Below are 21,877 nucleotides of genomic sequence, written 5' to 3' on the forward strand. Positions count from 1 at the left end.
CTATTTCCAGCAGTGCTTATTTTGGCACTGCTAACACAAAGGTAAGATCTTTAGGGGACATACTCCTATTTTTATACTGAGGAAATAAATATAGTAACCAGGCTATCATATCACGGCATGAGTATGTGTGTATTTGTGTGATAAAGTAGACAGCAGTTTTGACACAGTCCGAAATCTATGAATTAATTGAGGTAACACACCAAGAAAAATATAGAACTATATATATCCAAGCTTTTGCTGTTGGGGATGTTTACAATAAAATGGCATGAAATGCATGCAAATGTCAGGAGAAATTAACACATTTTTCACCTAAAAGTTGTTATTATTTTGCTCTACAGCATCTAAATGTTTTTGGTGCCTGGGAAATTCCCCTTCTTCAAGTTTTGGTTGCAAGTAAAGGCCACCTCCTGCCATCCAAGCTGAAGTCGCCAGGTACTCACTCTCTCAGCATCACTGGCAGTTAACAACTTGGGCCTCTGAGGTTCCACGTATCCGCTTTGACTTTGAACGGGATGCTGGGAAGCAGGAACAGCATGGAATTTTCTCCCACAGTACCTGGCGCCAGACATGGAGTGTTCTGTCCAGGGCACAGGCTGTACAATTCAATGTCCCGGTTTCTGGTGGCGGTGTCCCCACTGGGCACACTTTATGGCTTAATTTTGGATGGCTAGGATCTAGATGAATTGGGCTGCCTGATTTCAGTGGAGACAGCAAAACCCAGCTCTCTTGGTATTAATGTGAGTTACCCCCACATTCTCTTAATAAATTTCTAAGTCAAAGTGAATTCGTTTATTTTTCTTGCAATGGCATCCTAACTGATAAGGGGATAGCTGCAGGAAATATACTTTTGAGGAACAGGGTGGAATCTGAGGTTGATTACTTGGCTTAGTCAGGGTAAAAGGCAATAAAAATTTAGCTAGGATTGAAGAATTGGGAGGTGGGTATGGGTGAAGGACACTGACTCTCAAACCCTGCAAAGGTGAGAGTTCCTTTCCTTATTTTTCCTTTAGGTTTTGATGGAATAAATTCTGCTGTTAATCTTTCTATGTATTTTTCTGGTGGACATGTGGGGGTCAATTTGGGAATTAGGATCCATTGGCTATGTTTTTTGCTTTGAATGGAACTTAAAAAATATATAATTTTTAGTGTGTATTTATTTATTAGATGTTTGGTAAATATTTGTGAACATCTATTTTACATATTTTATGTTACATTTTCCCCTAAAAGGTGATTTTCTCAAGAAATGGCACACCCTTAATTTCCCTGAACATATCACACACCGCATGTTACAGGAATTCAACAACAATCAAATGATATGCCAATAGAGACTCCTATTTTTTAATTATCTTTTGATTATGCTATTACAGTTGTCCCAGTTTTGCCCCCTTAGTTCCCCTTTACCCAGCACACCCCACTCTAAGGCAATCACCACATCATTGTGTTCATGGGTTATGCATGTATAAGTTATTTGGCTATGCCATTTCCTATACTTTACATCCCGTGGCTATTCTGTGACTACCTCTTTGTACTTATTCGTCCTCTTCACTCATCCTCTCACACACCCCTCCCATCTGGAAACCATCAAAATGCTCTCTGTATTCATGATTCTGTCTCTGTTCTTCTTGTTGCTTAGTTTGTTTCTTAGATTCAGTTGTTGATAGATATGTATTTATTGCCATTTTATTGTTCATAATTTTGATTTTCTTTTTCTTAAATAAGTCCTTTTAACATTTTATATAATGGTTTGGTGATGATCAAGTCCTTTAGTTTTTACTTGTCTGGGAAGATCTTTATCTGCTTTTTGATTCTAGATGATAGCTTTGCTGGGTAGAGCAATCCTGGCTATAGATCCCTACTTTTCATGACTTTGAATATTTCTTGCCAATCCCTTCTAGCCTGCAAATTTTGTTTGGAGAAATCAGCAGTCTTATGGGAACTCCCCTGTAGATAACCAACTGATTTCCTCTTGCTGCATTTAAGAGTCTATCTTCAACCTTTGCCATTTTAATTATGATGTGTCTTGGAGTGGGGCTCTTTGCATCTATCTTGCTTGGGACTCCCTGTGCTTGCTGGACTTGATGTCTGTTTCCTTCACCAAATTAGGAAAGTTTTCTTTCATTATTTTTTCAAATAGGTTTCCAGTTTCTTGCTCTTTCTCTTCTCCTTCTGACACCACTATGATGCAAATGTTGGACCTCTTGAAGTTGTTACAGAGACTGCTTACACTATCCTCATTTTTTTGGATTCTTTTTTTTCTTGTTGTTCTGATTGGTTGTTTTTGCTTTCTTATGTTCCAAGTTATTGATTTGATTTTTGGCTTCATCCACTGTATTGCTGTTTCCCTCTAAATTTTTATTTATTTCAATTACTGTATCCTTAATTACTGATTGGATCTTTTTTATGCTGTTGAGGTCCTCACTAACTTTCACAAGCATCCTTATAACCAGTGTTTTGAACTCTGCATTTGATAGAGTGCTTATCTGTATTTTGTTTAGCTCTTTTTCTGGAGTTTTGATCTGTTCTTTCATTTGGGCCATGTTTCTTTGTCTCTTCATTTTGGCAGCCTTCCTGTGTGTGTGTCTATGTATTAGGTAGAGCTACTTTGACTCCCTGTCTTGGTAGCATAGCCTAATGTAGTAGGTGTCCTGTAGGGTCCAGAAGCACAGCCTTCCCTATCATCCAAGTGGGGTACTTGAGGTATGCCCTTCATGTGGGCTGAGTACAATACTCCTCTTGTAGTTGAGCCTTGGTCACTTATGGCAGGTCAATGGGAGGGATTTACCCAGGCCAGTCAGCTGCAAGGACTGGATGTGACCACTCACCACCAACCTCTGCCCTCTGTGGAGGATCAGCTGTGCAGGTGCAATATGGTGGTGCTCCAATGTGGTCTATAGCCATCCACTGGGTGGGCAGGCTCTGGGGTGTCCTGGGTGGTGCATGACATGGTCAGCCCCTACCTGTGCTTTGCCCAGGGTCACCCTGCCTGAGCTATAAAGCAATCTGAGGTGACTGCTTCTTATGCTAGACTTGGAGATTCCCAGGTGAAACCGTGTTGTGAATCTAGGCTGGTTGCTGCTAGTGCTGGGTCAAGGTGCCCTTAACTAGAGGTATGGGGGCTGGAGGCTCACTGTGTCTGGCTGTCACTTGTTTGAGAGGATTTAGAAAGCTGTGAAGCATGAGCCAACAGCAGCCATTCATATAGAAAAGTCACTATTAACAGCTTGGGGAAGCCCATAATTTGGTGGGACAGTCTCAGTGGCTCTCCAGGGTGGGACAAATAGCATTAGCCAGGTTGATGGAGTCTCACATATGGTACCTGCCTGCTGGCTGTGTGACCCTGTTGGGGGGGAGGATTCAGAAAAGGGACAATGGCTTCTGCCTACCCTTCTGTCTGGGAGAAAGCTGTCCCCCAGCTCTTACCTTGATGCCAAACACTTCAGTTCCTTCCTGTGTGCCACTGGTGCCTTTCCAGCTTTTACCCCAGTGCTGAAGCTCAGAGCAAATGAGTCTGAGTAAGTCTGTGTGTGGGTTCTTTAAGAGGAGCTGCTCGAGACTCCAGAAGTTTCTTTCACCGAGTGAATCCCAGCTAATTTTTTCAGCCAGAAGTCACGGGGACTTATCTTCCTGGCGCCAGAAACCTGGACTCAGGGGCCTGGTGTGGGGCTGGGACTTCTTGAGATATCCCTTATGAATTTTTATCCACTACAGATGGATGTGGGACCAACCTGTTCCACAATATGCCCCTCCTACTAGGCTGGATAGATATGGTTTCCTTAATTCAGTGGTTGTCAGACTTCCATTCAACTCATTTTCTGATGTTTCTGAGTGATGGTTATTCTATAGTTTAGTTGTAATTTTGATGTAGTTATACAAGGAGGCAAGCTGTATTTACCTATGCTGCTATCTTGACTAGAAGTCCCTAGATTCACTGATGGATGTACAGCAGCCTAGGTTCATAATAAATAAAAAGTTACTGGATAATATTTATCTTTTAAAAATCTTCTTAAATCTAAACTGGGTAGAATATATGATAAGGAATACAAAGATCAAAAACTAAAGGGTAGCATGTGGAGAAGAGAGAACATTAATGTTACTTTCATCTTGAGTGCATGTATTGAACTTGTGTGAGTAAGAACTTTGATATGTACCACCTTCTAGGACTAGGAAAGAGAAAAACACAACCCAGAGTTGAACCAAGAGTAAAGCTAGAACCCAAATGGTGCACTCTCAATGGGAGGATACAGTAGAAATATTTGTTATCTGCCAGGGGATTGTAAAGATAATTGCTAATGAGTGGAGGAAAAAAACATAGTTATCATAAAAAATATCCTTATACTCATCTATAAAGCAAGATTCACCTAGTGTCAATGGAATGGTATTACCAGATAGACCACATAGCTTAGAAACCATCAAGAAAATAATAACTAGGAAGCCTTGACCAGTGTGGCTCAGTTGGTTGGGTATCAGTCACTGGTTTGATTCCCAGTCAAGGCATATGCATGGGTTTCAGGTTCAATCCCCAGCTGAGGCATGTACAAGAGGCAACCAATCAATGATGCTCTCTTGCATTGATGTTTCTCTCTTTTTCTCCCTCCTTTACCCTCTCTCTAAAAATTAATAAATAAAATCTTTAAAAATAATAACCTAAAATATCCCATATTTAAAAATAAGGAACTATACTTCTAAATAGTAATCAATTCTTTAAAGAAGATATTATAACAGAAATTAACAAAATTTAGAACTATACAATAATGACAATTCCACATAACAACACTTTTGGTACACAGCTAACACAAGAATTAAAGAGATATAGAACTTGTGTTGAACTTATTAGGAATTTCTTAAAAGGCTACATATTAGCAAAAAAAATAATTCAAGTTGATGAATTAGTAAAAGAACAGCAAAATAAATTTAAAAAAATGGAAGTAATAACACAGATAAAAGCAGAAAACAAAAGTCATAAAACAAACTTACAATTGTAAAAATTAACAAATCCAAAAGTTGATTCTTTAAGATAATTAATTAAATTGTCAAACCTGTAGTAAAACTGATAAAAAACAAAAGAAAAAGGTACAAATAAATAATATTGGGAATAAGAAAGGAAACATGACTATAGATACCATAGACATAAAAGTACATCATGAGTGACTTCATAGTAATAAATTTTAAGTTAGAAAAAAATAGACAAATTCCTAGAAAATTATAACTTATCAAAACTGACTCAAGAAGAAATGATGTAACTGAACCCTTCTAAAGAAATTGACTCAATGATTGAAAATCTTCCTAAATGAGAGATAATAATAGGTTGTTATTTTAAAAATTCACCCAGCAATCGAAAACCACAACAGCATCTATCTGTATTTGTTACAAAAGTCTCTACGTAAATCTGAACATAGGTTAGATACTTACTGGTGTTAAGGAATTATTATTAATTTTAGAGATGATTCTGGCATCATGTTTAAAACAAGTCCTTGTCTTTTAGAGGTACATTTTTAAGTATTTGTGGATGACGTGATATAAAATCTGGCATTTCCTTTAAAGCGAGGAAGTAGGTAGGGGGTCACATGGAACAAGACTGGCCAGTTGATTATTGATGGAGGTGGGTGGTCAGGGGTTCATTATATTATTCTCTTCATTTTTGTGCTTGCTTGAAAATTTTTTATAAGGGAATCTTTTTAAGTTTCCAGGGATGAGAACCATGACTTACATATGTTTTATAGATATTCGGTTGACCTATTCAATAGTTCATTTAAAGAATTAAAAAGTGAATTCAGCACTGCCAACATAAGTTTGATACTACTTCTTATGCTTATGTTTTATGGGAAACACTTTATGGGAAAGTACTTGAAATACTTTTAAAAAATGAAGTGGGTATGAAGAAAAACTTATGTACACTGATTGCTAAAATATGATACAGCAAATCATTTTACTAGTATGAAACACCCCCAGCCCAGCACCCACCTCCATTTTCTTTCCAAGACTGAATCCTTAAGTCCAAACTCAACCTCTTCCTAGGATATCAACTCTAACAGCAATTTCATTTTCAATTTCCTGTCTCAATTTCCCTTCTATGTACCCTGTAAAATGCACATCACTCACTCCAGAGCACAAACCTCATTATATTTACGTTGTGTGCATGGCCATAGCAGGGTACCTGCCTCCCTCATGGGCTTATGGTAAGACTTAAAGGAGATGAATGCAAAAGCCTTGTGCATTGAGTGTCTTGCAACAGATCCTCTGCTGCAGGTAGACAGTAGGCAGGTCTCATCTTTAGAAAGAGGCTTCTCCATATGGAAGAATCTCCTTCCCTCCTCACTCCACTGACACAAGCAAATGGAGTGCTTCTTTGTTTCTTCTTCAGTAGTTGGGACTCTGCAGCATGGGGAGGAGAGGCTAGATGAGGAGGGCAAAGCCACACCTCTGCTGTCTCCAAGGGGACATGTGACTTGCACATTTTGGCATAACTTTGTCATTTCAGTTCATTCAGAAGGGGCTCGGCTTGAACTCCTGGGGGGGAGCTACATCATGTCTAAGGGGCACAATATAATGGGGATTGCTCTGTTTGTGGCCTTACCCAATTTAAGGTATCTTCTCAAGTGCTCAAATACTAGCTGAAAATAGTACAAATCTCAACCTCCCTTATCCCTTTGCTCCTGACAAGATAAAAGGAGTTGGAGTCCTTTAACAACAAATTCTGCCTATTCTGCCCTTCAAGAGTCAAGATAAAACAAAATGGATTATTATGCTTCACAGGGGCATGAAATAATTTCAGTTAAACCTGAGATTGGTGTTTTTAACATGTCAGATTGTCATTTAAAATTCATTTTTCTGTACAGATCAAGAAACAAAAGAGATTTTAGAATGAACCCCAAAGGAGCTGAATAACTAGTCATACTGGGTAGATTTTTAAAATCCACAATTGAGAAGTGGTCTATGTATTGTGTTTTAGATGAATTTTCATGGCTTTTCCTTTGTCTGATAGGCCTTTGTTTTTCTCCATGGTTTAAGCAGAATTTATTTAAGAGTTTCACACCCAGGACCAGCTGAAGGACAACTTTACATTTTAATACACGTAAGCCCCTAGGTCTAAGTCTTTCCTTCCTACAGCTGACAGCTCCACTTCTCATCCCCTCTGGTCCTGACTCTGGAAAATTTCTCCTGCTCCTTCTAGGACACACGTGTACAATTCAGTCAACCCTGGTCCACAGGAAACAATAACACATCGATGTCGTTCAGAAATGTCATTATAGCTTCCAGAGAGGACCTCCTCACCCTAGTCCTAAAGATCAATTTACTCTTTAAACCAATACTCCCAATTTATCAGGATAATGTACCATATATACTTTGTAAAGTTAACCTAGTGGGAGATCTTTTATAGGGAAAGTGTTCCAGGGCTATATACAGGGCAGGATAGAAAGAAGTTAGGGGAAAAGTCCCAATAAGTGGAATGAGAAAGTAGGAGTGGACATCACAGGCTGATAAGCTGCTAAGTCTTCTCACCTTGTTATAGAACAGACCTGGGACAGCAGGGGCTTGGAGTGAACAATATACTATTACAGAAAGAATCCCGCTTTTTCTCCAGGGGTTTCCCCCGTACTAGGTTCAATTTGCCCACTGCCAGAGGAGAGATGTCTCTCACGCCAGAGATTGATGAAAAGGAAAGGAATTATTTATTGAAAAGTTATACAGACTTAGAGTAGTGACTTAATGTCTTCATTAAAATAATAAAGTTCTTTAGAATACCCACAAACACACACAGTCCTTCCTTGCCTCTCTGCCCAGTCTGGGGCACCATATCTTAGAAAAAAAAAGTAGAAGTCCATGGTTCCAGCTCCCAGCACCATCAGCTGTGTTGCCACCATGATCTCCAGTAAATCCAAAGCCATGTGGCACCTTCTCATGGCCCACCAGCAAGGGTCCTTTCACCCCTCTTTGTCCAGGCAGAAAGGAACAACCCAAAGCAGTGTGGTCCGCAATCTGCCAAAGCCGTGTGGTCCCAACCTCTGCCCAAGCCACATGGTGATTCCCATCCAAGCTGCAGCATCTGGGTTTAAATCCCTGCACCAATCTTCCTCTGCAGCCCCATTTCCAACTCCTCCCACAATCAGTTACACCTGCCAGCATTCCTGTATACTTCCAGTTTTACTGAGCTGCCATAGTAATTCCAGGCAGGCGTGACCCCATGGCATGGAGCCAATCATCTCCAAGCTCTCACACAGATGCTGTAACCAGGGGGAGTTGCTTCCCAGTTATATCAGAGGTTGCAGTCACTCCCATCCCCCTGCTTAAACCATGGCCACAGCTATTTAACATACTATGAAACCAGTTAAAGGTTCTAGATATATTAAATGACTGTGCCAGAGGTTAGCTGCAAAGCTGTTGCTGTACAAAACAGCTCTCAATGGCCCTGCTCCATGTGTTCCATCCCCCAGCTCAGACTGGTGGGGGTGGTGAGGACATCATATATATATTTTTCTTTAGTATTTCCCAGACAACCTAAGTTCTGGACCCCATTACAAATCCCTATTTGGGCCCCGCCTTTGGCCGCACCCTGTTAGAACCTGAACTCCACCTCCTATCCATGACCAAAGGAAAATAGTTTATGATAGGAGATTCCTGCAGTGGTCAAAGAGGTCAACTACAATGACTAGCTAAAACCAGATCAATCCAAGATGGAGGGAAAATTGACCAAAGACCCACCCCAAATCTCATTATACCATCGTTTTAATGAAAACTGACATCACAAGTGACACCCTCCCCACCCCCCACCAAGGGAACAAATGCACTGACACTTCCGAAACAGACCACAGTAAGAACAAGAACCTCCCTCCCAACCAGAAGGCGGAGCCAGAATTTGGTCCAGCAAATTCAGAAATAGGCCACCCTTGGAAACATAAAAGCTCAAGAACTGACTGGCCACACACATGATTCACTCGGAGCTTGCTCCCTTCCACTCGGATGTGTCCTTTCACTTTTCTTTCACAAGTGGCCCTATGAGACTTGCAACCAGATAACCCAAGTCCTAGACTCTTTCTTTCTCTACCTAAATAAAACTCGATTTTGCTCTCACTCAGACTCGTTCTTGAATTATTTCCTGCATGAGTCAAGAGCCTGAAGGTCCCGGACCATGCTGGGCAGTACAGCCCTCAGCACAGAACCAGTTCAGCGATGTATACAAACATGTTGATGTATTTTTTGTTTGTTTGTTTGTTTACTCAATAGAGAACTGGTACTTCTTGAAAAATTGGAGGAAAGGACAACCTCTCTTAGCACCCCCTTTCAGCTATCTTTGCCATGTAGGTCTCCTTTGTCAGTTTTGTCAGCTAGAGAATTGCTACTGGCTGTCTGCACACACAGGGCAACGGGATCTGACCCATTTGCGTGTGTGCCTCCTAGAGGGAGGGGAAATAGTTGCTGCTCAAGCTCAGATCATTTGCTTTGGCTCCTATTTCTACCATGGGTTGGTTCATTTGCATTTTCTTCCCTCAGTCACTTATTTTGGTTAGTGAACAGGCCACACAAGGAAGAAATTCATGTTTTAGGTAATTTAGGGAAAGACACATATTTGAAAGGTAAACCAGCAAGAACCTAGACTGATGTCCTGTGACTAGGTTTTCTGCTGTGTTAAACATCTGTTATAATCACATACTTGTTGGTGGCCAACTGAATTCAAAATCAAAACACGCATAAAACAGACTAATACACCCCATTCCCAGATTCCGGGGAACAGCTGGTGGTGGCTGTTTCATCAAAGGGAGCCTGGCTCTGCTGCAAGAATGACTTGCTCACTCTGCCGATAAATTAGTTGTATTAATGTACCAGAAACAAAACAATCTGGGCACGATTTCTATAAAACTTGATATTTCATCCAAAAGTAATTAATACAGCCAATAATTTTTGTCCTTGCTACTGTGAAATAACTCAGAGACAGAGGGTGAGTTAATCAAAGCTAATCTTTTGTCCACATTTGAAGAAAGGTATCAGTTGATTCGCCTTTCGTCTGCATGATAGTTTTTGAGAGAGCCATAAATAGGCCTCTTTTTTTTTCAGTCTGAAGGGGTTTTTTTAGGGAGGATCAGAGCATGGAATCTGCCAGATTAGAGATAATTTGGGAATTTAGGGGGACCAACAACTTTGCAAATTTTGTAACAAAACAGTTATTGGATAGATATTAGACACTGGCCTTTAAATGGCCTTTAAAGCTGCCATGTAGCAGCTCTAAAGCTTTAAACATAATCTTGCCTTTATCTATTCTTTGGGAAGCTATAGAGGATTGTGGTCAAATATGTTCATGTGGGCATCTGAATGACTCAGTTTAATACCATCTCCACCACTTTAGGTTCCATGCGAATGAAAGCTATTTGTTGGAGACCTCTCAGTGCCTTAATTTTTGTCCCATCACAAATGGGGTAAAGGTACCTATCAACCTCACTGAGAAACTGAATGAGATCATTCAAGTAAAGCTCCTGGCACAAAATTAGTGCTTGCAAGTGGTAGCTGGTCTTACTAGCTGCTTAGCTGTGCGATGGTTATGAAAAGTATGAGGTAGGTGATAATGAAGAGTATGCACCACATCAGAGGAAACAGAAAGAATTTATCTTATTTGAATTAGCGTTAACTCAAAGTGTTAATGCACTCATTTTCTCCATAACTCACACTGCCTTGTTCATGTATACTTAGTAATTACTTTTAAAAAAACCCACCGCTTCGTATGTCTGAGACAGCTGAGGTACAGGAAACTTTCTGAATGCATGATGATTTGACTACAGCAAGCTGACTCAAAACAACTCAGTGTTTGGGCACAGAACATGATTTCTATTTTAAGTATCTTAATCTTTTAGACCTCAGTTTCTTTACCAGCCAGGGTTTGAGGTGAAGGAAGCAGGGAAGGTAATCACTTACCCTCTCCTGCTTCTCCACTAAGTGGTGGACCCAGGATTAAAAGATGAATCTCTTGGACACTAACATATATGTATTTAATTTCTGTAGTGCACTGCTTCCCGAGTTAGGGGAACAAATAGAGAAGCAGCATGGTACGGGGGCAAAGAGTGTGGCCTCTTTGGAACCTGCTGCCTGACTTGGAGCCCAGCTCCGCCTCAAGCGCTAGAAAACCTTGGGGAAAATTACTTGATCATCTCTTTGTGCCTGAGCCTCCTTATGTAGAAAGTGAGCATGGAAGCAATACTTGTCCCTAACCTGCGGGAAGATTAAATCCTGTGTGTGTGTAATCTGCTTAGAACAGTGCCCGACCTATTACAGTTGTTACCTGTTATTTACCTTGATGAACATATGGAAACATCCTAATGTTTGATTTTTTCTTTATTTATGGGTTATTAGATCTAAGGGACATTGTCTCATTTGCAACACATTTTTTACTTTGTTCTTAAAACCTGGGAATATGCCTTTTATCTCTCATGCACTGATGACTTCAAACACTGCTCACAAATTTGCCTCCCCTCCTATTTCACAGGGATTTCTGGAGATTGAAGGAGATACTTCTAAATCAAGTAATATCCCCTTGAGGACTGTAAGTGGTAAGTGATTTATCTTTCGGGCAATGGTTCCAAAATCACTAAGCTTAAAAAAAAATGAGTTATCGGAACTGCTGAAAACTATAAAATTGTAAGGTAAACTCTAACCCAGGGAAGTTAAATCTTAAGTCAGCACTTCAGGCAAAAAAATAAAGATTGTTAAAATTACTCTTGAGCATCTCTTAGAGTACAGAACAGCTCTGTTTTTCAGTAAATCCATTATCATTTTTTTCCCTCCAGCTTTTGAACAGACCACATTTCTTCCATTGAATACCAGATGAAGTAATTGGTTTGTATTTAAGCCAATTTTATATGAAGAACATATACAACATAAACCAAACACTTTATATACACTATCACATTTATTCCTCACAGTAACCTTATGAAGCATTCATATTTCTTTTGTTACCTGTGAAAGACTGAGGCAAAGCAGAGCAAATGACTTGCCCATGGTCACCAGCAGGTAGACTCTGGAGCAGAATTTTGATCTCAGTTTCCTCGAACATGGAAGCCCCTCTTTTCCCCCTACAACTACTCCCTCTGCCTAGAATCACTTTTATGTGGCACTGAGGATACAATTTGTCTTTTACTCCACTTGAAACTGCTTAGCAGCTATTAGAGGAAACATTGAGTATAGAGCTCCTGAACTTGAATTTAATACAAAGAAGTTGGTGGAAGTCCAAAGAAGACTAAGGAACCATTCAAAAGAAATCCCAGGAGAGATGTGGTTGAAGAGCGGGAAGATTTAGAGAGGGACAGAAGGATATTACTGATGCCACTGGGTTTTAGAGTCATAAGTAAGTTACACAGGGAAGCCAGGAAGAGTCAGCCCTGCGATTGTGTGGCCTGGTTGCAGCCCTCCTCGAAGACCGGTGGGATGGGGGCCTCCCAGACTCCTTTTCACCTCATGGGTCTAGAATCCACCCAGGACATCACTAACAAGTGTAGCAAAGCCAGACAGATTTTGTCTGAGGCCAGACATACCGCTCTGCTGATTCTTGGAATTTCTGTTTAAAGGGGGACCAGACATGACTGTCTTCCTCTTATCTAATGATGGAGAAATGAGGCCCAGGCACTCAGTTCCCAGGAAAAGTGACTGTTCCACAGGCACTTTTGCTGGACAGGTGGCCCCAGGGGTGCCGGCTTTACATATTACCACTTTCAAATGTAGAATTCCAAGGATGTCAGTGAGGTGTCCGCTCCTACCCTCGGGCTGGAGGAAGTGTGCAGAGTGTACTTAGTGACACCTGCCCCCAACCCCCACACCTGCCCAAGAGGTTTAATCAGGACTTAATCAGGGTAATGTCCCTGATAGCTAGCGCCGCCTACCTGTAGCCACAAGAGTAGCCCGCTGCTTCTGTGCAAATAAACTTGTAAAAGAAACCAATTCACTCAAATTTCTGGTCCACAATAATGTCAGGATCCCGTCTTGCGGATTTGCTCTTTCTTAAGGACTCTTTTTTCTTTTAATTGCCTTATTCCTGACTATATATTCAATATAGTTAATATTAAAAAAGAAAAAACAGAAAAGTATACAAAATATTTAAAAATGAAATTCAGATATATAAAAATATTCTGGGGTATGAGTAACAGCAACAGTAATAATGAAATAGCTTATGTGACTGACACTGGGCTGAGGGCTTCAGCTGCAGCCTGCCCCTGCGACAAGGAGATGAAGTGAAATCGACCCTGGACAAGAAATACTTGACTCGTCCTCCAGCTTCAGCCCGGTACCACATTTTTAAGGGGTCAGATGTTTTTCCTTTCCTCAAAACAACAAAACAAACAAACAAACAAAACACCTAAATTAATCTAATGCCACTGAACATCAAAATAAGCAAAATAATCTTATCATCTTAATTACAGCCTTGGAGGAATGGTTAATATTAAAACCTAAAAAGTACTAACAGAAATTAACATGAATGATAAGCCTCTAGATCAATAAGGCCCCTCTGGGCTCTGCTAGTCTGAAAATTCAACAGTGACCCACCACCCTTCCTCATCAGGCCAATGGTACAATGACCAGTCTAGCTGCAGAACTGTTCTGAGTTTGTGCTTCAGCTGTGCTTTATTTGGATGACCTTCTGTAAAGATCTGTAACTCTTTTTAGTTCTGTTGTTTTCAGTCTGTGACTGTTAAAGACTATGCTGATGCAAACATCCTACTAAGCTTTATGAAGGGTACTAACACATCTAAACAATAAAGTTTTCACCTACAATTTCGTAATAGAATTATGTCTGGAAAGTAGTATAATATTGGAAAATAATCAATATTTTAAAGTCCTTACAGAGGACTTTAACCTCCATTGTTTTGTTTTCTCTTCACTTTAGTTGGTTTGTATTTATATTTTTCAGCCACTTTTCATTTCTTTACTTACTCTGAACATTAATTCTCCCCTCTGGACCCTTCAGAGATAATTTGCGATTTTAAAATGCTTTAGGGCTACTGAATTTTAAAATGTGACCCCTTACTTAAAATCTTAGCAAAAACAAGCCCTGACAGAGGGCTCACTATTGTGAGACACTTTTACATAAAATATTTTTCTCTTAGTGACTCAGTTCCAACTATGACCTAAAAGGCAGAAAATTAGACATGTCTCACTCACTCCATACATTAAAGCAACCATATCAAGACATGTGAGTTAGGTTTAAAGCTACAAGATGAGGGCAGAATATATTTAAAGCCTAATCTGCTTTCTTTCCTGAGTATATTTTCCTTGGAACTTGGGTTTTGCTATGAGCTGCCAGTTTCACACTGCTATCATGCCATGGCAATGAGCCACAGAGCCACAGTGAGGGCCCTGGGACACGGCCCATTTGTGCCCAGAACTGCGTCGGACACGTGCAGTACTTTATCAGTATTGGTTGAATGAATGAATCTGTGACTGATGCCGTGATTTGAAAAGCACAGAGAAAAACAGACAACTCTGTCTCTGCCCCTTCCCATGAATCAAGCCAAAAAAACCTCAGCTCCTCCCGGGTTCTTTTTTTTTAATGGGAGTAATTTCTTTTATTTTTATTTTATTGATCATGCCATTACAGTTGTTCTATTCCCCCCTTCATTCCCCTCCACCCTGCACCCCCCACCCCTACCATTCCCCCTCTTTAGTTTATGACTCCCAGGTTCTGTAAGGAGCGCAGCACCCAGTCATTGGGTTCTTGGTCTAGAGGATTGGCTGAGCGTGTGAGCAGAGTGCAGCCCCTTCACAAACGCTGACTTGGACCTCAGAGGCTAAGCTCCATGTTCTCTCTTAGAACCTCTTTGACACAAGAATCGAACTTGCTACCAGTTAGTGATTAGCACTCTGTTGTAATTCTAGTCTAAACTCTGTTCAGTTTTCTGAGAGAGAACAATTGCTGGTACGTCCCAGAAATTAAGGTTTGTTTCCCAGTTACGGTTGCTTGTGTAGTAACACTCTCTTTATGGGATGCACAGAAGAATATTTTCTTTGAATGGTTATAATACTATAAAATAGTTGAATTGTGCACTTTAATATATTTAAATTTTCTCATTTCCTAAGTGAACATTTAAATACATTTCTTTATTATTATTTATTCTTCATTTATAGCCTACTTCATACATATAGGGTAGGGCAAAAGTAGGTTTACAGTTGTGAGTACAACTGTAAACAGTTGATCCTTGTATTTTGATTAATTATTGTATTATTTTTCGTATGAATATCTATAAATCTACTTTTGCCCCACACTATAGACTATTGTCATTTTCTCCACTTTTATTTATTTTGCAATTAATTTTTATAGGGAGATAATTGACTATAATTATTTTTTACTTGACCAGTGAAACAGGATTATTTCACACTCAGTTATTGCTCATTTGTTCATTGATCAGTGTTTATCTTTCTTTAATCAGCTCCATAATCATATTGTCTAGCTCTAACTGTAATATTTATATCGATCAGTTTTACTTACTATTTGAAATGTAACTATTATTAAAACTTTATACTAAATTTCTTGAATTTAGGTCTTGTTCAGAACAAAATTTATGTAAAAATAATGGTGGCATACTTTGATGATATAAAAATATAGGTACTATTGTTTCAAAAAATTTATATTATAGCCTAACCTAAGTCTTTTGCCTCCTGTACTATATAAACATATACTTGGGATGAGGAATTAAACGGTGAATATTGTCCGGGCCTGCAGACATGCAGACACTGGGGCATGCAGAGGTTCATGGTTCATTTCTCAGAAAATATCTCAAGAAATGGACGTTCAGAAGCACTAAAATTCTAAACCAACCAGAGGCTCCCTGGATATAGGTGTTCACTAAACTCATAAAAGTCTCGAATTCCTCAGAGATCCCCCAATCTGCTCCCAGAAGGTGTTCCTAAGGGCTTCTGGGTGAATAAAGGTGCAGACTCCTTCGGTAAGATGGAGTCTCCATCTTGACCTTCCAGCTCTTGACCTTCACCCAAGAGCTGGAAGCTCTTGAATCTCTCAAGGGACTGACACTAGGAGCATGTTCAGATCGAGAAGCCCCACCAAAAAAGCCAAAACAAACTAAAGATTAACCTAGACACACCACACTTGTTTCAGAGAGCAATGGAAATGACTGAGGTTTTCCCTGGGGGCTGATGGAGAGCTAATCAAGATGGACTACCCTGCTGGGCTGCATCTCAGAAGGTTTCCTAGTCCCCTGACCAAATCCCAGCTGCCCTGAGGCCTGCTGGGTTTCTATCCAGCTAAAAACATTGCCATTTTCAGTGTTGGAAAGAGCTCTGACAGCTTTCACTTTAAAATGAAATTTCTCTTTGAAACAGCCTGAAATCTAGCTTAACAGAAGTCCTACGACTAAGGGTATAAAGAAGAAGCCACATTGAGACTGGTAGGAGGGGCAAAGACACAGAATGAACTGGTCCCACTTCCACCTGTGGCAGATGAAAACTGGGAGGGATACCTCAGCTGCAGAGGTCCCCCCAGGGGACTGAGGGATCCAAGCCCCACGCCAGGCCTCTAGCCCAGAGTTCCAGTGCCAGGGAGAGAAGTACCCATATGCTGTGGCTGGAAAAACCAGCAAGGATTATAGCTGAACAAGATGAGGGCTTCTGGAGTCACAGGCAGTTGCTCTGAAAATGCCCCCTCTCCTCCATGGACTTACTCAGACTCACTTGCTTTGAACACCAGCACTGAGACAGCAGCTCAAAAGACACCAGGGACATAAGGAAAGGAACTGTCTGGCATCAGGGCAACAGCTAGAGGGGCAGCTATCTGGAGACAGAAGTCCTGGCAGAAGTCATTGTTCCACATCTGAGACCTTTCCCCATAGAGCTGGTAGGTGGGCACCATGTATGAGTCTCCATCAGCCTGGATAACACAGTTCACCCTGACCCGGTGATTCCCTGAGACTCTGCCCCACCTGACTTGCCGTCCTAACCCAAGCTGTTTCTTGTGGTTTTTTCTATACAAATGGCCTGTCTTGGCTCATGCTTCAGACTTTCCTAATATCTCTCAAACAAGCAGCATCTGGCCACATCGAACCCCATACATATTGCTAAATGGCCCCACACCTGGTATTAGTGGCAGTTTGCCTTGGTTCACAGCTTGGCCTCTCCTGGTACCTCCAAGTCCAGTTCAAGTAGCAGCCATCTGCAGATTGCTCTGTAGATCATGCCGGATGGCCCCAGGCAGGACACAAGTGGCAGCTGACCTTGGCATGCACTCCTTGGGAGGCCCCAGAACCAGTGCAACCAGTGGATATCTTCAGACCACTCTGAATCACCACCACACATGAGCAACACTCAAAGGGTAAAACCAGTGAGCTCTGCTGAAGTTAAGTCATGTGCTCACTGAGATTGGCCCCTGCACAGCAAATCCTCCAAGTAGTTTGTGCCAGTCCTTGCAGATGATTTGCCTATGTGTAAATCCCTCCCATTGAGGTCCCAACAGAAATTAAGGCTCAACTGCAATGAGAGAATATGCAAAGTCCACACAGCCCACACAGGGGCTACACCAGGAGTCCCCAGCTTGGGTGATCAGGAGGCTATGCCATTGGACCCTGAAGGGCACCTACTACTTTAGGCCTCTCTACCAAGCCTTGGGATCTAGCAGCTCTGCCTAAGACTTGGAGACAAACACAGGGAGTCAGCTAAGATGGGGAGACAAAGAAAGGAACATGTCTCGAATAAACAACAGAACAAAACTCCAGAAAAAGAACTAAACAAAATGGAGAAAAGCAATCTACCAGATGCAGAGTTCAAAGCACTGCTTTTAAGGATGCTCACTGAACTTAGGGGAAGAGTAGATGAACTTAGTGAGAACTTCAAGAAAAAGGTAAAAAAAACATAAAAAAGAACCAGTCAGAAATGAAGAATATATTAACCGAAATGAAAAATACATTACAGGAAACCAATTGTGGGGTAGAGGAAGCCGAAGATCAAATCAGAGACTTGAAAGATATGGAAGCAGAAATTACCCAGTCAGAACAGCAAAAAGAAAAAAATGATCCCCCCAAAGTGAAAATAGTATAAGTAGTCTCTGGGACAACTCGATATGTGCAATGGATTATTACTTGGCCACAAAAAGAACAAGATCTTTCCATTTGCAATACCACGGAAGGACCTATAGGGCATTATGCTAAGTGAAATAAGTCAGTCAGAGAAAGACAAATCCCATATGACTTCATTTATATGTGGCACCTAAAGAACAATATAAACGAACAATACAGAAACAGATTCATAGCTAAAGAGAACAGACTGATGGTTGCCAGAGGGGTAACCATCTGTGGTTACCCTGGATGGGGTGACCAGGTGAAAAGCTGAAGGGACCAAGAAGCACAGACTGATAGCTACAAAACAGACATAGGGATGTAAAGCAGAGCATAGAGAATGTAGTCAATAATATTGTAATAACTATAAATGGTTCCAATTGATACTGGAAATATCAAGGGAAACACTTTGAAAAGTACATGATTATCCAACCTCTATGCTGTACACCTAAAACTAATACAAGATAATATTGAATGTAAACTGTAATTGGAGAAAATTCTAAAAACTTAAAAATGAAAAGACAGAAAAATATTAAAAGTAGCAAGAGAAAAGCAGTTAGTTACCTACAAAGGAGTCTCCATAAGGCTATCAGCTGATTTATCAACATAAATTTTGCAGGCCAGAAGGGATTAATAAGAAGTATTCCAAGTGATGGAAAGCAAAGACCTATAATCAAGATTTCTCTACATAGCAAAGTTACTATTTAGAATTGAAGGACAGATAAAAAGCTTCACAGAGAAGAAAAAGATAAAGGAGTTCATCACCACCAAACAAGTATTAAAAGAAATATTAAAGGGTCTTTTCTAAGAGGAAGAAAAATGATATAAAATATGAACAATAAATTGGCAATAAATATGCATCTATCAATAATTACTTTAAGTGTAAATAGATTAAGTGCTCCAGTCAGAAGACTTATGGAGGCTGAATGGATAACAAAACAAGATCCTTATCTATACTGTCTTCAAAAGACTCACTTCAGATGGAAAGACACACACAGGCTGAAAGTAAAGGGATGGAAAGAAATAGTTCATGAAAATGGAAACAAACAAATAAAAGGTGCGGTAACAATACTTAGAGCAGACAAAATAGACTTTAAAACAAAGGCTATAGAATAGGAGACAAAGAAGGACCTAGCAATGTCACTTCTGGGTATTTATTTAAAGATACCAAAAATACTACATTGTAAAGATATACATCCGTATGTTCATTTCAGCATTATTTACAAGAGCCAAGCTTTGCAAGCAACCTGAGTGTCCATCAAAAGATGAACAGATAAAGAGGAAGTGGTGCATATCTACAACGGAGTATGACTCAGCCGTGAAAAAGAATGAAATCTTGCCACCTGCAACAACATGATGGACCTAGAGGGTGTTGTGCTGGACCTGTTGAGGGTGATGGACCTAGACAGTTCAGACAGAGGAAGACAACTGCCATATGATTTCACTTCTAAAAAAGAAAATAAATGTACAAGCAGAACAGAAACAGACTCATAGATTCAGAGAACATTTGACAGTTGCCAGTTGGGAGGAGCAGTGAGGGGATGTGTGAAAAAGGTGAAGGGATTGATTGAGAAGTACAAATTATAGTTGCAGAATAGTCATGGGGATGTAAAGTAAAACAGAGAATATGGCCAATAATACTGTAATTACTGTGTATGGTGACAGATGGATACTAGATTTATTGGGGTGATCACTTAGTAAGTCATATAATGTCTAGTCACTGGATCATACACCTGAAACTAGTATAATATTGTGTGTCAACTATATTTGAAAAATAAAAAGTTATTTAAAGTCAAAAAAGAAAAAATTATGATAAAAAGAAAATAGGGATAGAGAGAATTTTACAGGAACCAAAAAATGAAAGAACAGGCCCTGGCTGGCGTAGCTCAGTGGATCGAGCGCAGGCCTATGAACCAGAGTATCGCGGTTTGATTCCCAGTCAGGGCACATGCCTGGGTTGCAGGCCAGTTCCCACAGGGGACGCATAAGAGGCAACCATACACTGATGTTTCTCTCCCACTCTTTCTCCTTCCCTTCCCTTCTCTCGAAAAATAAATAAATAAATAAAATATTTTTAAAAAATGAAAGAACAGGAGAAATAAGGGGAAAAAAGAAAGTAGGGAGGAGGGGAAGGAAGGAGGGAGGGAGGGAGGAAGAAAGGAAGGTGGAGAGAGGGGTGCTGAGCAAACCAGTCTGGATTCATAGCTAGAAGTAGGGGCAATTAGCAAGAAGAGCAAGTTGAATGAAGGGGGAAAGAAAAAAGGAAGACTCTGGAAGCCGCAAATTAAAGCGTCCCCCAAATAAGCAGATTGAATGGGACTTGCTTTAGTATGTAACCTGCTCCTGGTTCTTCCCCTTAAGTGTTCGTCACTTTGCAGTTGCAGCTTGACTTGTACCAGCTGAGCTGATTGCGTCTTGTCCAGCTACAAGGATTTAGTTAAGAGAACATCCCCCAAAAACCTGAAGGGAGGACGGCTATGGATCTTGGGCTCATAATATTTGAAGCAGAAATGCAACTGGAAGTCCCAGGGAGCCTTAGACCCAGGGCTGATCTGTGGGGCACCTTTTTACCAGACTTTTTGTTGTCTGGAGACTGCAATGTAGATCAAGACAACAGGGCAGTAACATTTAACATGAAGTTTGTCAAACGAGGAACTACACTGAGCACACTAATATCTTGACTACCTGAACAGCACATATGAGCTGTATTTGTTACCACCAACTTAATGGCTTAATATAACACATCTATTGTCTCACAGTTTGGGTGGGTCAGGATCCTACAAAGGCACATATTAACTGGGTCATCTGCTTAGCATTCCACAAAGCAATTATGGTGTCTTCTAGTTTGCATTTTCATCTGGAGGTTTGACTGGGGAATAATCTTTTTCCAAGGCCACTTAGATGGTTGGCAGACTCCATTTTGGGGGGTCTGTAGGACTGAGGACCTTGGCTTCTTGCCGACTTTTGGATAGAGGCTGCTTTCAGCTTCTAGATGTGACCTACATACCGTTCCTTGCCACGTGGACGTCCCCAACATGGTCACTTACCTCATCAAGCCAGAAAGGGCAGTCTCTACAGAGAGTTTGCTGGCAAGACAGTCTTTTGTAATGTTTTCGCAGGAGTGACATCCAACACCTGTGCTGCATTTATTGTTTACAAACAGGTCACAAGTCCCAGCTGCACTCCAGGGTAGAGGATCCTACAAAGGTGTGAACACGAGGTGGTGAGAATCATGGAGCCACCTTCGAATCTGTCACACAGATACACCTTTGTTGCTTCTGGATCTTTTAATTAAAATTAACCACAAATATAATCCTTAAAAATTGTAGTCTGGAATAAATAAATAAATAAATAAATAATAAAATAAAAAGTAAAATCTAAACCTACAGTATACCTAATGTCAAAAATTGTGACCTTCTCACTTCAGAGTTATATGTATACACCATGAATTAGATCCACTATAAACTGTCTTTCCAACATTTCTGAGTCCCTAGAATGAAGAGTAAGAAAAGGCCTTGGAGTCGAGCAGTTTCTAGTCACATATGGGATGTAGGAATACATCCCGTATGTATTTTTGTTCTCAGTTCCAGCATTATTTAAGGGAGGTTAATTTTACCACCTGTATTAATGACTTTCGCAGTTATCATGGGGGCCAAAAGAGACATCGATTACCCAACAGTGATGGTTCCTGACATCACTGTCTCCAACGTGTTTAAACAAAAGCCCGGACGGACGATGAGAGAAGGGAGGAGACGGAAAGCCTCACTAACCACCGTATAGTTTAACCCACTGAACAAAACAGAACTTCACAAATTTCACAGAAGGAAAAAATGCATTTGATG

This window comes from Artibeus jamaicensis, unplaced genomic scaffold (genome assembly GCF_021234435.1).
Source record: "Artibeus jamaicensis isolate MK-2021 breed Jamaican fruit bat unplaced genomic scaffold, CSHL_Jam_final contig_387, whole genome shotgun sequence".
Taxonomy (NCBI): Eukaryota; Metazoa; Chordata; class Mammalia; order Chiroptera; family Phyllostomidae; genus Artibeus; species Artibeus jamaicensis.